This window comes from Pinus tabuliformis, chromosome 5_2 (assembly GCF_031772625.1).
Source record: "Pinus tabuliformis cultivar Carrire ecotype Pingquan chromosome 5_2, CPIR1, whole genome shotgun sequence".
Classification (NCBI taxonomy): domain Eukaryota; kingdom Viridiplantae; phylum Streptophyta; class Pinopsida; order Pinales; family Pinaceae; genus Pinus; species Pinus tabuliformis.
The window spans coordinates 115,187,462-115,201,761 of NC_142306.1; the positions used below are offsets into that span (position 1 = coordinate 115,187,462).

Genomic DNA, 14,300 nt, shown 5'->3' on the forward strand with positions numbered 1-14,300 from the left:
TCAGTTCACTATTTCAATTTCAATAATTTTGTTTATTCCCTCTATATAAATTTCTGATCATTGAGATTCATAGCAAATTAAGGGTACTATCCAGTATAGCTATTATCCCTACTTATTCCGTTGAATAGAAATGATTGAGGCTTTGCCATCCGGAATTGTGTTAGGTCTAATTCCTATAACTTTGGCCGGATTATTCGTAACTGCATATTCACAATACCGACGTGGTGATCAATTGGATATTTGATCCTGGAATATCCTCCAATTTCATTGGCCTCCTACTTTTCCTAGGAGGTCAGATTCCATTGCTCGTTCCAGTTGGAATGAATTATCGATAATTTTGAGGGTTGGATTTGATAGGAACAGAATCACGCTCTGTAGGATTTGAACCTACGGCATCAGGTTTTGGAGACCTACGTTCTACCGAACTGAACTAAGAGCGCTTTCTTTAATATTCGGAGATGAAGGAAAAATACCTTTTGTTGATACTCTTAGAGCAAAACACTTTCGCATCTGATACGATTCAATTATTTGATGTTCCCGTCGAATTGATATCAAATGATCTTTCATTCCTTTCTTTCCATAGAAAAGAAGGGAAAGGTAGGGATGACAGGATTTGAACCTGCGACATTTTGTACCCAAAACAAACACGCTACCAAGCTGCGCTACATCCCTTCTAATCATTAGACAATGTTATTTTAATTTTATTTTATAGAATTAGAAATATGTTTCCCACATTTTTCCACCTTCATTTCTCTTCGGTCTCGTGAGTGAAAAGACTTTATACATGTAAGGTCTATTATCTAGAATATCACTATTAATTATGGTGATGAAACATCTTTTTCCTTTTCTATAAATAGGACCACAGCCCGGATCACATTATATATATATTCATCAGTTCCGAGTTTTCTCTAGGATTCATAACTATACTATTGATACGGTTGAATCACTTACACATTATGATCAATAAGGAGAATTTACAATGCAAGATCTAAAGACCTATCTTTCCACAGCGCCTGTGTTAGCTATTTTATGCGTCAGTTTTTTAGCCGCCCTATTGATAGAAATCAATCGTTTTTTTCCAGATGCTCTTTTTCTTTCTCTTTCCTTTTCTCAATTTTTTTCTTAAAGCCAAGGGAAAAAAGATTGTGCTAGATTGACTTCTCCTACCTCTTGGAGAAATTAGTGCATTCAGCCCCAAAAAGGATCTAAGTTTAGGACTGGAAGGGGGTAGAATTCAAGTAGAAATATCGATCTAAAGATTCTTTCCACATTCAATTTTGTAAGTAAAACTGAAAACTCACTCCTGATCAATCATTTTTTTACTTTCAAATGTTTCACCGTAGGATCTCCGGCTATCAACTTCTATCCCTTTTTCCCTTTTTATTTTTGAGGTCGAAAAGCAAAACCAATATTCAGAGTAAGTTTATGGCCAAGAGCGGAGATATAAGAGTAACAATTACTTTGGAGTGCACTAGTTGTACCCAAGATAGTGTTTATAAAAGATTCCCGGGGATTTCTAGATATACGACTCGGAAAAATCGACGCAATACACCTATTCGATTGGAATCAAATAAATTTTGTCCCTATTGTTACAAGCATACCATTCATGGAGAGATAAAAAAAAGAGATTAAACGTACTACCCATGGATAGGAATAAATCACAGATATAAAAAGAAATGGTATTTCAACAACATCTTTAATGGAACAATATTTTAAAAAGATTTGGAATAAATAGTATTCAAAAGGTTCATGAAACAAACTATGGATAAACCCAAGCAATCTTTTCGTAGACATTTGAAACCAATTCGCAGACGTTTGAAACCAATTCGTAGATATTTGAAACCAATTCGTAGACATTTGTCACCTATTAGGTCGGGAGATCGGATCAATTATAAAAATATGAGCCTAATTAGTCGATTTATTAGTGAGCAAGGAAAAATATTATCCGGCCGAGTGAATAGATTAACTTCAAAACAACAACGTCTAATGACTAACGCTATTAAACGAGCTCGTATTCTATCTTTGTTACCTTTTCTTTATAATGAAAACTAATTTGATCCATGGGAAATAAGCCTACTCCTTAATCAAATCGGAGCTGGAATATATGTTCGATAAAGATGCAGATCTTGAGTCTATTGTTGAAAAAGTCAACAGGATTTCATTTTTGGAAAAGAATTGGATTGAATTCTTTTCGTTCATTTCCAATCCAATATGAAAAAACTTTTCAATATTTCGACCTTCCCGGAGGGAATTCTCCGGGAGAATCTGTTCTATCCATTCCATCTTTACCTATTTATTTCATCTATACCTAACCTATTTCATCATACGATAAGTTGTTAAAGATGGTGGAAAAGCAATTACTATCTAATACAGCTATTTGTGCAAGTGTTTTACGATTTGGAAGCAACTGCCTCTTGTACAAATATTGGATGAATCTATTATAAGAAACCCCATTGGCACGAGCTGCTGCATTGATCCGAGTAATCCACAAACGACGAAGATCTCTCTTGCGTTTACCTCTATCTCGGTGGGAGGAAACTAAGGCTCTAGCTTTCCGTTGGTTAGCAGTTCGAAAAAGTTTCGAATGGGCCCCTCGAGAGCCTGATACAAATGCAAGAATTTTTTTCCGACGTTTTCGAGCTATATATCCACGTTTCACTCTGGTCATTAAAGTTTACTCTCATGAATCGCTAATATTTTTCTCGGTTAGTCATTTGTTTTGTTTGGTCCATTGAGAATAACACTGATTCTTCTTATTTAGAAAATAAAAGTTCCAATGGCTTTTGCTACTGCAACCTTCCCAACCATAATTCCCTTTGGATAGGCATCTTCCTGGTAGGCAAGGACTGGGACCTTGTACTGAGAATGAGAAAAAATCATGGGTTTCATCGTTTCTATGGTTCTTTCTCCAACGGTAAGGTCCTCTCTATACGCCGGAGCCTTTTATTCATTTCCGAAATATGAGATGAGTATGTTATCGGTAACTTGTACGGTTTACCATCTCCAGCTCTACTCTTGAATCATTAAGTAATAAATACTCTCATTACAAGATCTATTAATACAGTAACGACATGTAATTCTGGGGTTGGCCAGGTAGCTGACCCTGTTGTTCCGTTCTCGCGGCAATATGAGCATAAACTTTATGCTTCTTCAATTTGCATGATTTCCCCGCTCAATGGATTGATGACCATTCGCTACCAATGAGGAATTGCTTTTCATCCCACATCAAGGTGATTGGATTTGCACCAATGGAAACCATAAATTTCATCCCCGGTAAGGTTAGATGATGGATCTTTACTTGATTACAGCGGGAAAATTCTTCTGTTATTCCGTTGTAAGAATTTCCCAGCCTGTTTAAGTTTCTGATCCAAACGAGTCGCACATACACCCTAGCACATACTCCTCTACGCTGAGGACATCCTCGAAGAGTAGGAGATTTTTTTCTATTCTCTATTGGCTGTCTTGCATTTCTAATAAGTTGTTGAATAGTGGGCATTCTAGCTGTATTGTATGCGGAATCAACTGGTTCGGATTGATCCTAACCATACCATATCAGGTGATTATGAAATGAATCACTTCCCCCCCCCCCTTTTTTTTTTTTGAAAAGGAACAAAGAGATCACAGTTTACAGTTCATTATAAAAATAAATTAAAAAAGAGGATCTTCCGCTATGAGATCAACCTTCCGCTACGACATCAACAATGCCATAAGCTTGGGCTTCTGTTGCTGACATAAAAACATCTCTGTTCAGGTCCCGTTGAATTACCTCTTCGGGTTGGTCTGTTCTTTCTATATAACATCTGGTTATGTAATCGCGAAGCATCGTTACGTGTTTCGATTCGTTATGAAAATCTGCAGCCGATCTGTCATAATAGGAACTAGCAGGTTGGTGGATCATAACCCTAGCGTGAGGTAATGCTATACGTTTAGGCATTTCTCCCCCGATTAGGATGAAAGATCCCATTGAAGCAGCTACCCCAATGCATATTGTATGTACATCTGGTACTATTGCTTGCATCATATCGAAAAGACCTACCCCTGGTATTATTGATCCACCGGGACAGTTGATAAATGAGAAAATATCTTTATTTGAATCTTCTGCACTCAAATATACCATGAGACCCATGAGTTGATTTGCAATCTCGTGATTGATATCCTGAGCCAAAAAAAGTAATCTCTCTCGATAAAGTCGGTTGTATAAGTCGACCCAAGTTGCATATTCATCTCCAGGGGCTCGGAAAGGCACTTTTGGAACACCAACGGGCATTTGTTTTAATGGAAAGAAGTGAAGCACTATACTCTAATATGGGAACGTAAAGTATATGAAGTTGTGTAACATATGAACTCTGGATGGATGGTATAGGGGAGGTTTTGAACCTATCTGGAAATAGAGCTTTAGATGGATCAAAGATCCATGTAAAAGATCCTTCCATTATTCGAGTTGATAATGTAACGAATCACACTTTTACCGCTAAACTATACCCGCCACGATCCGATTGTAACATACGGATCGATATTTTGTCCAACCAACCCATTTATATTTTTTTGAGTCTTTTCCGGATAACTTCGATCAGAGAACGATAAGCCCCATTCACTATTTAAATAATTTAAATTATTTAAATTATCAAAATTATTTAAATTATCAAAATTATTTAAATTATCAAAATTATTTAAATTATCAAAATTATTTAAATTATCAAAATTATCAAGTATGAAACATTTTGTATAATTTGAGTCCATAAAGTCTTTTTTATCGGAACTGGGCCGATGGATCACAAATATAGATTCCGTAAATTGCTTTAGAGTTGTTTTAGTTGCAATATTTAATTTCTGAAGGGACTCCATTTTATCGATAGGCAAGTTTATTGAAAAAAACCTTGAGGAAACCAAGAATTCTTGTAATATTATTGACAACTTCCCGATCACTTTCATATTATAAAGAATAGATTGGTGGCCCCTATTGTCTAGTGGATCAGGACATCTCTCTTTCAAGGAGGCAACGGGGATTCAACTTCCCCTGGGGGTACCATGATCCATTCGTTAGGTATCCTAAATAATTTTCAATTACTGTCTTGTTCCTGGGTCGATGCCCGAGTGGTTAATGAGGACGGACTGTAAATCCGTTGGCAATATGCCTACGCTGGTTCAAATCCAGCTCGACCCAACCAATATCATCAATACCAATCTATCGGTATGGTTATATTCATGCTAATCATGAATGAAAAGATAATTGGTTATTGAACCCCGACATCGATATCTATTCATATCGTAGATGCCCAATTCCGTATGAATCGATACATTTCAAAAATGAAAGAGAAGGATAAGATATTTAATCGACCTAGCACTCGCATAATCTATATGACCTATCTAGCACCTATCATGAAATAAATATTATCTAATAGTAGGTGAACTGTACTGTATTGGGATTGTAGCTCAATTGGTTAGAGTACCGCCCTGTCAAGACGGAAGTTGCGGGTTCGAGTCCCGTCAGTCCCGATCCAATAGTAAGTGAACTGTGAATGATCATGTCAGGATCTGGACGGACTAGTCCTTATCATTCCAGGGTCATGGGTGGGCCTCTGGATAAATTCGATATGGGATACTTCTTTCTATATCATCACCGAAGCGGGATAGATTCACAATTCCATCTAAATCGTGGAGATCCAAGCAAAATATCTCTCATGTCTGACGAACGTCTTCTGGAGGAGCATAAGGTTCTTATTCGTACGAATCCTATTCTTTCGAAATTATACCAGACATGTGTTGATCGGAACGTTTTCTGATGCACGTAAGTTTTTACTACTAGTCTTATCAAAAGTGATCGTATTAGGTTATACTATTTCCATCGAAGAATTCATTCAATCCATTAGTTAGATTCCGTTACTCGAACCAATTCTATCAATGACATACATCTATTTCATGGATCTTGAAAGAAAGATTCATTCATCTCTATGAGATCAAAATGAGATCAAATCTCGAGCTATTTTTGAACAAAGTTAAAATAAGGAGATCATGGAAGTAAATACCCTTGCATTTATTGTTGTTCTACTGTTCCTTGCAGTTCCTACTGCTTTTCTACTTATCCCTTACGTCAAAACGGCCAGTGCAAGCAGTGGAAGCAATTGATTTTGATGAAAATCAATTGATTGCTGATCACTAGATAGATCTTTATGATCCAGATCATAAGTATAAAATAGGTTATGAGATCTTTTATATTACAACAATATAGGGTGGATCTATTGTATTACAACAATACAGGGTAGGGATTTCTTTTAATTTTTTTTGAAAAGAAAAGAAGAAGTAGTACGGAGGAAAAGAATATCTAACCTTTTCTTTTGTACTACTTCTTCTTTTACACCCATATATGGATAAATATATATTAATGGTACTTATCCATATATGGTAAATGTAGGATGAAGGACCTCATACCATAAAATAGCGGAGCTGATCACATCACCTTCTTCCTGCTCCTGGAAAAATAGACCTAATGCAGACAAACTTAATTCTGAACGTACTTGCGGATTCTTTAGGATCAAAGTTGAACATCTTTTTTTCGGTACGAACATCTATATCTAGCACATGTTAGATATAGCACTTGAAATGGTATATGAAAAAGCAAAGGAATCTATGACTTAGACTTATGTCCCATATTTTTCCGAGAACGGAATTCATATCAGATCCGATCAATTCAATTCGGAACCATCCGATAAAACAGGGACTCTTTCTATTCCTACTAAGAAAGAGAAGAGAGATCGTTCTTCAGTGGAAGAAATGATATTATCGACTCATTCTAGAAAAGAACTAATGAATTCAAACCTGTTGAAGAAAATAAGATTTTTCATAGGAAAATGATAATGATAAGGGATTACGTACATCCCTTACGGGGATAAAGAGGAAATAATTCCATGTAGAGTGTTTCAATTTGGAACGAAGATTCAATATTACTGGATCCTTATGGAACAGAATATATTACCATGCATGATATGGAAGGAACGCAATAATTGATTCTTAAGCATTACCATTATAGCCCACTTCTCCCCCATACTATGAGTGAAAGGGAAAATGTAAAAACTACCATTAAAGCAGCCCAAGTTATACCGACTATATCCATACGGATCATGTTCTCTAAAAAATAATGATTTCATCATCAAGATGATAAGGGAACTATTAACCATAGTGCAAAGTTGAAGTTGAAATGACCACCTTTGCATTCTGAACGTTACTGACGTTCGAGCTGATATGAGAGATCAATAAATCCATTTGTTCATTGACCAACAAGTTACTATAACTAACTCGAGGGTCGTACATTCACGACGGAATCGGGATCAAATGTACGTAACTCACTATCTATATTGGTAATATGTACCAATATGTCTCCAGAGGTTCTGTAATGGAAATACAGACTTTTCCTTCCATTTACTTACCTCAACAAGGCGACACCCGGATTCGAACTGGGGATGGAGGATTTGCAGTCCTCTGCCTTACCGCTTGGCTATGTCGCCGAGATATGGGAATCCCATGGACAGATCGAATCTTTTGTCCTTTCAAGTCATTCGTCCGTCCTTTAAGTATAGTATGAGATGTATGCTAAAGTCAACCATAAAGGAAATGGATCTAATTTGTTCTCCGTCTTTCTTTCGATCTGACTATTTTCATTAGGAAATTTTCTAAGTGAGATTAACATTTAAGAATGGTTTGATTCATTCGTTCATAGCTCCATTTCACGTGGTTGGAAGAAAGTATCAAAGTACCTCTTCCTTATCCTTTTTTTTTTTTATTGGAAGTATATCTGGATACGGGTAGAATTTCATGGGATATAGTGAAGACTGAATATACATCCGAATCTTTTTTGTCGGATTGATCCATATAGATCAATCGGGAATAATTTAATAGATTTTTCTACAGATGGGAAACTTCCAATGCGATTAGATGAAAATGAGGGAGCGTTTACAATCCCTGAATTTGGTAAGATACAATTTGAAGGATTTTGTCGTTTTATCGATCAGGGCTTGATGGAAGAACTTCATAATTTTCCAAAAATTGAGGATATAGATAAAGAAATTGAATTCAGGCTTTTTGGTAATGAATATGAATTAGCAGAACCTTTCATCAAAGAGAGAGATGCTGTATATCAGTCCCTTACATATTACTCTGAATTATATGTACCAGCAAGATCGATTCGTAGGAATAGTAGGAAGATACAGAAACAAACTGTATTTCTCGGAAATATTCCTTTAATGAATTCCCATGGAACATTTGTAGTAAATGGGATTTACAGAGTCGTAGTTAATCAAATATTAATAAGTCCTGGTATTTATTACCGTTCGGAATTAGACCATAATAGAATTAATTATATATATACTGGCACTCTGATTTCAGATTGGGGAAGAAGATCGAAATTAGAGATCGATGTGGGAGAAAGGATATGGGCTCGTGTAAGCAGAAAACAAAAAATATCTATTCCAGTTCTATTATCAGCTATGGGTTTAAATCTCGAAGAGATTCTGGACAATACTCGCTATCCCGAAAGATTTTTATTTTTATTGAAGAAGAAGGAGAGGTGGGAGCATGAGGAATATCTATGGTCGAGGGAAAAAGCCATTCTGGAGTTTTATAAAAAACTCTACTGTATAAGTGGCGATTTGGTATTTTCCGAGTCTCTATGTAAAGAATTGCAAGAAAATTTTTTCCGAAAAAGATGTGAATTGGGAAAGATTGGTCGACGAAATCTGAACCAAAAACTGAACCTTGATATACCCGAGAACGAGATTTTTTCATTACCACAAGATGTATTGGCTGCTGTGGATTACCTTATCGGGGTTAAATTTGGAATGGGTACACTCGATGATATAGATTACCTCAGAAATCGACGGATTCGTTCTGTAGCAGATTTATTACAGAATCAATTTAGATTAGCTCTAGGTCGTTTAGAAGATGCAGTTAAAAGAACTATACACAGAGCAACCAAGCGCAGATCAACTCCTCAGAACTTGGTCACTTCAACTCTATTAAAAAAAACTTTTCAAGATTTTTTTGGTTCACACCCCTTATCCCAATTTTTGGATCAAACTAATCCATTGATGGAAATAGCTCATGGGCGAAAATTGAGCCATTTAGGTCCTGGGGGCTTAACAGGGCGAACTGCTAGTTTTCGGACACGAGATATTCATCCCAGTTATTATGGGCGTATTTGTCCAATCGATACGTCCGAAGGAATGAATGCTGGACTTGTTGCATCATTATCTATTCATGCAAAGATTGGTGATTGTGGTTCTTTACAAAGTCCATTCTATAAGATCTCTGAGAGATCGAGAGAAGAACATATGGTTTATCTACTACCGGGAGAAGATGAGGATGAATACTATCGGATAGCTACGGGAAATTCTTTGGTGTTAAATCAAGGAATTCAAGAGGAACAAATTACTCCAGCTCGATACCGACAAGAATTTATAGTTATTGCATGGGAACAAATCCATTTCAGAAGTATTTTTCCTTTCCAATATTTTTCCGTTGGAGTTTCCCTTATTCCTTTTCTCGAACATAATGATGCGAATCGCGCTCTAATGGGTTCTAATATGCAGCGTCAAGCAGTTCCACTTTTTCGACCCGAGAAGTGCATTGCCGGAACTGGGTTGGAAGGTCAAGCAACTCTAGATTCAGGAAGTGTAGCTATAGCTACACAAGAGGGAAGGATCGAGTATATCGATGCTGTAAATATAACTTCATCGGTTAATGGAGACACTGTACGAACAGAATCGGTTATATATCAACGTTCTAATACCAATACTTGTACGCATCAAAAACCTAAAATTCATCAAGGGGAATGTGTAAAGAAGGGACAAATTCTGGCGGATGGTGCGACTACGGTAGGCGGAGAACTATCTTTGGGAAAAAACGTTTTAGTAGCTTATATGCCATGGGAAGGATACAATTTCGAAGACGCAATACTCATTAGTGAACGTCTGGTATATGAAGATATTTATACCTCTTTCCATATCGTAAGATACAGGATTGAAATCTGTATGACGAACCAGGGTCCTGAAAGAATCACTAGAGAAATACCTCATTTAGATGCTCATTCACTTCGTCATTTGGACGAAAATGGTCTTGTAATGCTAGGATCTTGGATAGAAACAGGTGATGTTTTGGTAGGTAAATTAACGCCTCAAACAATAGAAGAATCATTATGTACCCCAGAAGGAAGATTATTACAAACCATATTTGGTATTGAGGTATCCACTGCGAGAGAAAATTGTCTCAGAGCACCTATAGGTGGAAGGGGTCGAGTTATCGACGTGAGATGGATCAATAGAGTAGATGATTCCGGTGATAATGCGGAAACAGTACACGTATATATATCACAAAAACATAAGATACAAGTGGGTGATAAAGTAGCTGGAAGGCATGGTAATAAAGGTATTATTTCAATAGTTTTGCCCAGACAAGATATGCCCTATTTGCAAAATGGAATACCAGTTGATATGGTATTGAATCCATTAGGGGTACCTTCACGAATGAATGTAGGACATATCTTTGAATGTTTGCCCGGTTTAGCAGGAAACCCGATGAACAAACATTATAGAATAACACCTTTTGACGAAAAATACGAGCGAGAAGCTTCGAGAAAACTAGTGTTTCCTGAACTTTACAAAGCTAGTGAGCAAACAGCTAATCCATGGGTATTCGAACCAAATCATCCTAGAAAACATAGATTAATTGATGGAAGAACAGGAGATGTTTTTGAACAACCTGTTACAATAGGAAAAGCTTATATGTCGAAATTGAGTCATCAAGTTGATGAGAAAATACATGCACGTTCGAGTGGACCTTATGCACGGGTTACACAACAACCTCTTAGAGGAAAATCCAAACGAGGGGGGCAACGAATAGGAGAAATGGAAGTTTGGGCTCTAGAAGGTTTTGGTGTTGCTTATATTTTACAAGAGATGCTTACTCTCAAATCTGACCATATTAGAAATCGTAATGAAGTACTTGGTGCCATTATCACTGGAGGGCCAATACCTAAACCTGACACTGCTCCAGAATCTTTCCGATTGCTCATTCGAGAATTACGATCTTTAGCTCTAGAATTGAATCATGCTATTATATCTGAGAAAAACTTTCAGATAGATAGAGAGGAAGTTTGATCACAATAAATTGAGATCTTTGATGATTGACCAGAATAAACATCAACAACTTCGAATTGGATTAGCTTCTCCCGAACAGATTTGTGCTTGGTCCGAAAAATTTTTACCTAATGGTGAGATAGTTGGACAGGTGACTAAACCTCATACTCTACATTATGAAACTAATAAACCAGAAAGAGATGGATCGTTTTGTGAAAGAATCTTTGGACCTATCAAAAGTAGAGTTTGTTCTTGTGGAAATTCTCCAGGGATTGGAAATGAGAAGATAGATGCAAAATTTTGCACACAATGTGGAGTTGAATTCGTTGATTCTCGAATTCGAAGATATCAAATGGGATACATTAAACTGGCATGTCCGGTGGTTCACGTATGGTATTTGAAACGCCTTCCCAGTTATATTGCGAATCTATTAGCTAAAACTCGGAAAGAATTAGAAGGTCCAATATACTGCGATGTGTGACTTGATCACAAGTTCCGATCATACAGATCCGTAATCAGGAACTGTCATCCTATTAAATCTCATTGGGATGCCTTTAGCTCTGACATGACCCTCCAGAGGAGTAGCATGAAGCTCAGAATTATAAGCATCTTTTCAAGATGCTGAGAAAGAGGAATTAGTCCAGGGTTTAGATATTATTTATCAAATTGCTAATTGAACTTCGTGAAAACACTTCTTTCAGATAATGGAATTTGAATTTCATTCTCTTTTATTTGGGTTAGCCCTGAATAGAGGTATTCCGGACCGAAGATATGGCTATAGGAGTCTATTCATCGCACATATGCTTCGATCAATAGTATTGTAACCATCGAAGTAAAGCAAAGCAAGCAGGAACCTAAAGGATCAAATGGAACGAGATAAAGACAAGTAAATCCCTAATTGAAGGTCTTTCAAGAAGAAAAGGATTGTTCGAAAGGGAGGAGACTGCTCAATAATTCCATATCTATGTTGTAGAATCATAACATAAAGGAATACTCAATTTCACTTGGAACTTGAGCAGAGAGTAGCGATCTCTCTTCAGAGCGAAAAAGAGTTTTTGCATCTTTTTTTTTAGTTACTTGAGCCGGATGAGAGGAAACTTTCACGTCCGATCCTGAAGGGGGGGAAATCTTAGAATAACCTATCCAAATCTTTTTCTTGCTAGGCCCATAGCTAACAAACCAACTTTATTGAGATCACGGGGTACATTCGATTATGAGATTCAATCCTGGAGAGAGATTATTCCTCATTACCTCTCTGCTCGTCCTTATTACCTCTTTCCTTGGGGTTCTGGAACATTTAAAGAGAGAGAAATAGCTACTGGGGGAGATGCTATCAGGAAACAACTAATGGGTCTGGATCTGCAAATGATTATAGATCGTTCACATATGGAATGGAAGAACTTGGTGGAATTGAAATGGAATAGATTGGAAGAGAACCAAGAATCTACTGTGGATAGATGGGAGGATGAAAAAATTAGAAGAAGAAAGGATTTTCTGGTTGGACGCATGAAATTGGCTAAACATTTTCTCCGAACAAATATAGAACCAAAATGGATGGTCTTATGCCTATTACCAGTTCTTCCTCCCGAACCGAGGCCAATCGTTCAATTAGGTGAAGGTGGACTTATTACCTCGTCAGATCTAAATGAACTTTATCGAAGAGTTATCAATCGGAATAATACTCTTACAAATTTATTAGCAAGAAGTGGATCTGAGTCATTTGTTATTTATCAAACAAAATTGATCCAGGAAGCCATAGATGCACTTCTCGATAATGGTATCTGCAGACAACCAATGAGAGACAGTCATAATAGGCCTTATAAATCGTTCTCAGATGTGATCGAAGGCAAAGAGGGAAGATTTCGTGAAAATTTACTAGGCAAACGAGTTGATTATTCAGGTTGTTCCGTTATTGTGGTGGGTCCCTTTCTATCATTGTACCAATGTGGATTACCCTCAGAAATAGCAATAGAGCTTTTTCAAGCATTTTTAATTCGTAGTCTCATCGGACGACATATTGCTCCCAACCTAAGAACTGCTAAAAGTATGATTCGAGATAAGGGACCCATTGTATGGGAAGTACTTCAAGAGGTTATGCAAGGACATCCCATATTGTTGAATCGAGTACCTACCTTACACAAATTGGGAATACAAGCATTTCAACCTATTTTAGTAGAAGGACGTGCCATTCGTTTACATCCATCGGTTTGTGGGGGATTTAATGCAGACTTCGACGGAGATCAGATGGCTGTCCATGTACCTTTATCTCTGGAAGCTAGAGCAGAAGCTCGTTTACTCATGTTTTCTGAGACAAATCTTTTGTCTCCAGCTATCGGGGATCCTATTTCTATACCGACTCAGGATATGCTTCTTGGACTTTATATATCAACGGTCCAAAATAGTCAAGGTATTTATGGGAATAGGTACCATCCGTATCACTCGGAAAATAAAAGCTTTTCTTGTAAGAAACCTTCCTTTTATAGTTATGATGATGTGCTCAGAGCTTACCGACAGAAACGAATTGACTTATACAGCCCCTTATGGCTCCGGTGGGGGGAAGTGGATTTACGTATCATTACCTCAGTAAACCAAGAAGCCCCTATCGAAGTTCAATACGAATCTTTGGGTACTTTCCATGAAATCCATGAACATTATCGAATAAGAAAAGGTAGAATGGGAGAAATCCTTAATATATACATTCGAACAACTGTTGGTCGTACTCGTTTCAATCGAGAAATGGAAGAAGCCATACAAGGGTTTGCCTGTTCTGAACACCCAAATAAATCACTACCAGCTCTCAGGATCTAATGTTATTGATCTTATGATTTTTTCATTAGTGCAGATATAGAGATCGAGGAAGCCTTCGAATAACCGGCTTGAACCCATTGCTTAATCCTGCTCATGAAAATATGGAGATTTTTCCTTATGAAGGAACGAACTAGATTGCCCTTTGATAATTTGCCCTTTTATAATAAAGTGATGGATAAAACTGCCATTAAAAAGCTTATTAGCAGATTAATAGATCACTTCGGAATGACATATACATCACATATCTTGGATCAACTCAAGACTTCGGGTTTTCAACAAGCTACTGATACAGCTATTTCATTAGGAATTGATGATCTTTTAACAGCGCCTTCCAAAGGATGGCTCGTCCAAGATGCGGAGCAACAA

General features: G+C 37.1%; 3 non-coding genes across 3 annotated transcripts; 1 reads left to right on the forward strand and 2 right to left on the reverse strand.

Moving 5' to 3' along the window:
- Nucleotides 1-366: 366 nt before the first annotated feature.
- Nucleotides 367-440, reverse strand: TRNAW-CCA (transfer RNA tryptophan (anticodon CCA)). The gene has a single exon. It is a non-coding gene; the product is annotated as a tRNA-Trp (tRNA).
- Nucleotides 441-5,080: 4,640 nt separating this feature from the next.
- Nucleotides 5,081-5,164, forward strand: TRNAY-GUA (transfer RNA tyrosine (anticodon GUA)). The gene has a single exon. It is a non-coding gene; the product is annotated as a tRNA-Tyr (tRNA).
- Nucleotides 5,165-7,431: 2,267 nt separating this feature from the next.
- On the reverse strand, nucleotides 7,432-7,502 carry TRNAC-GCA (transfer RNA cysteine (anticodon GCA)). The gene has a single exon. It is a non-coding gene; the product is annotated as a tRNA-Cys (tRNA).
- Between the last annotated feature and the right edge of the window lie 6,798 nt (nucleotides 7,503-14,300).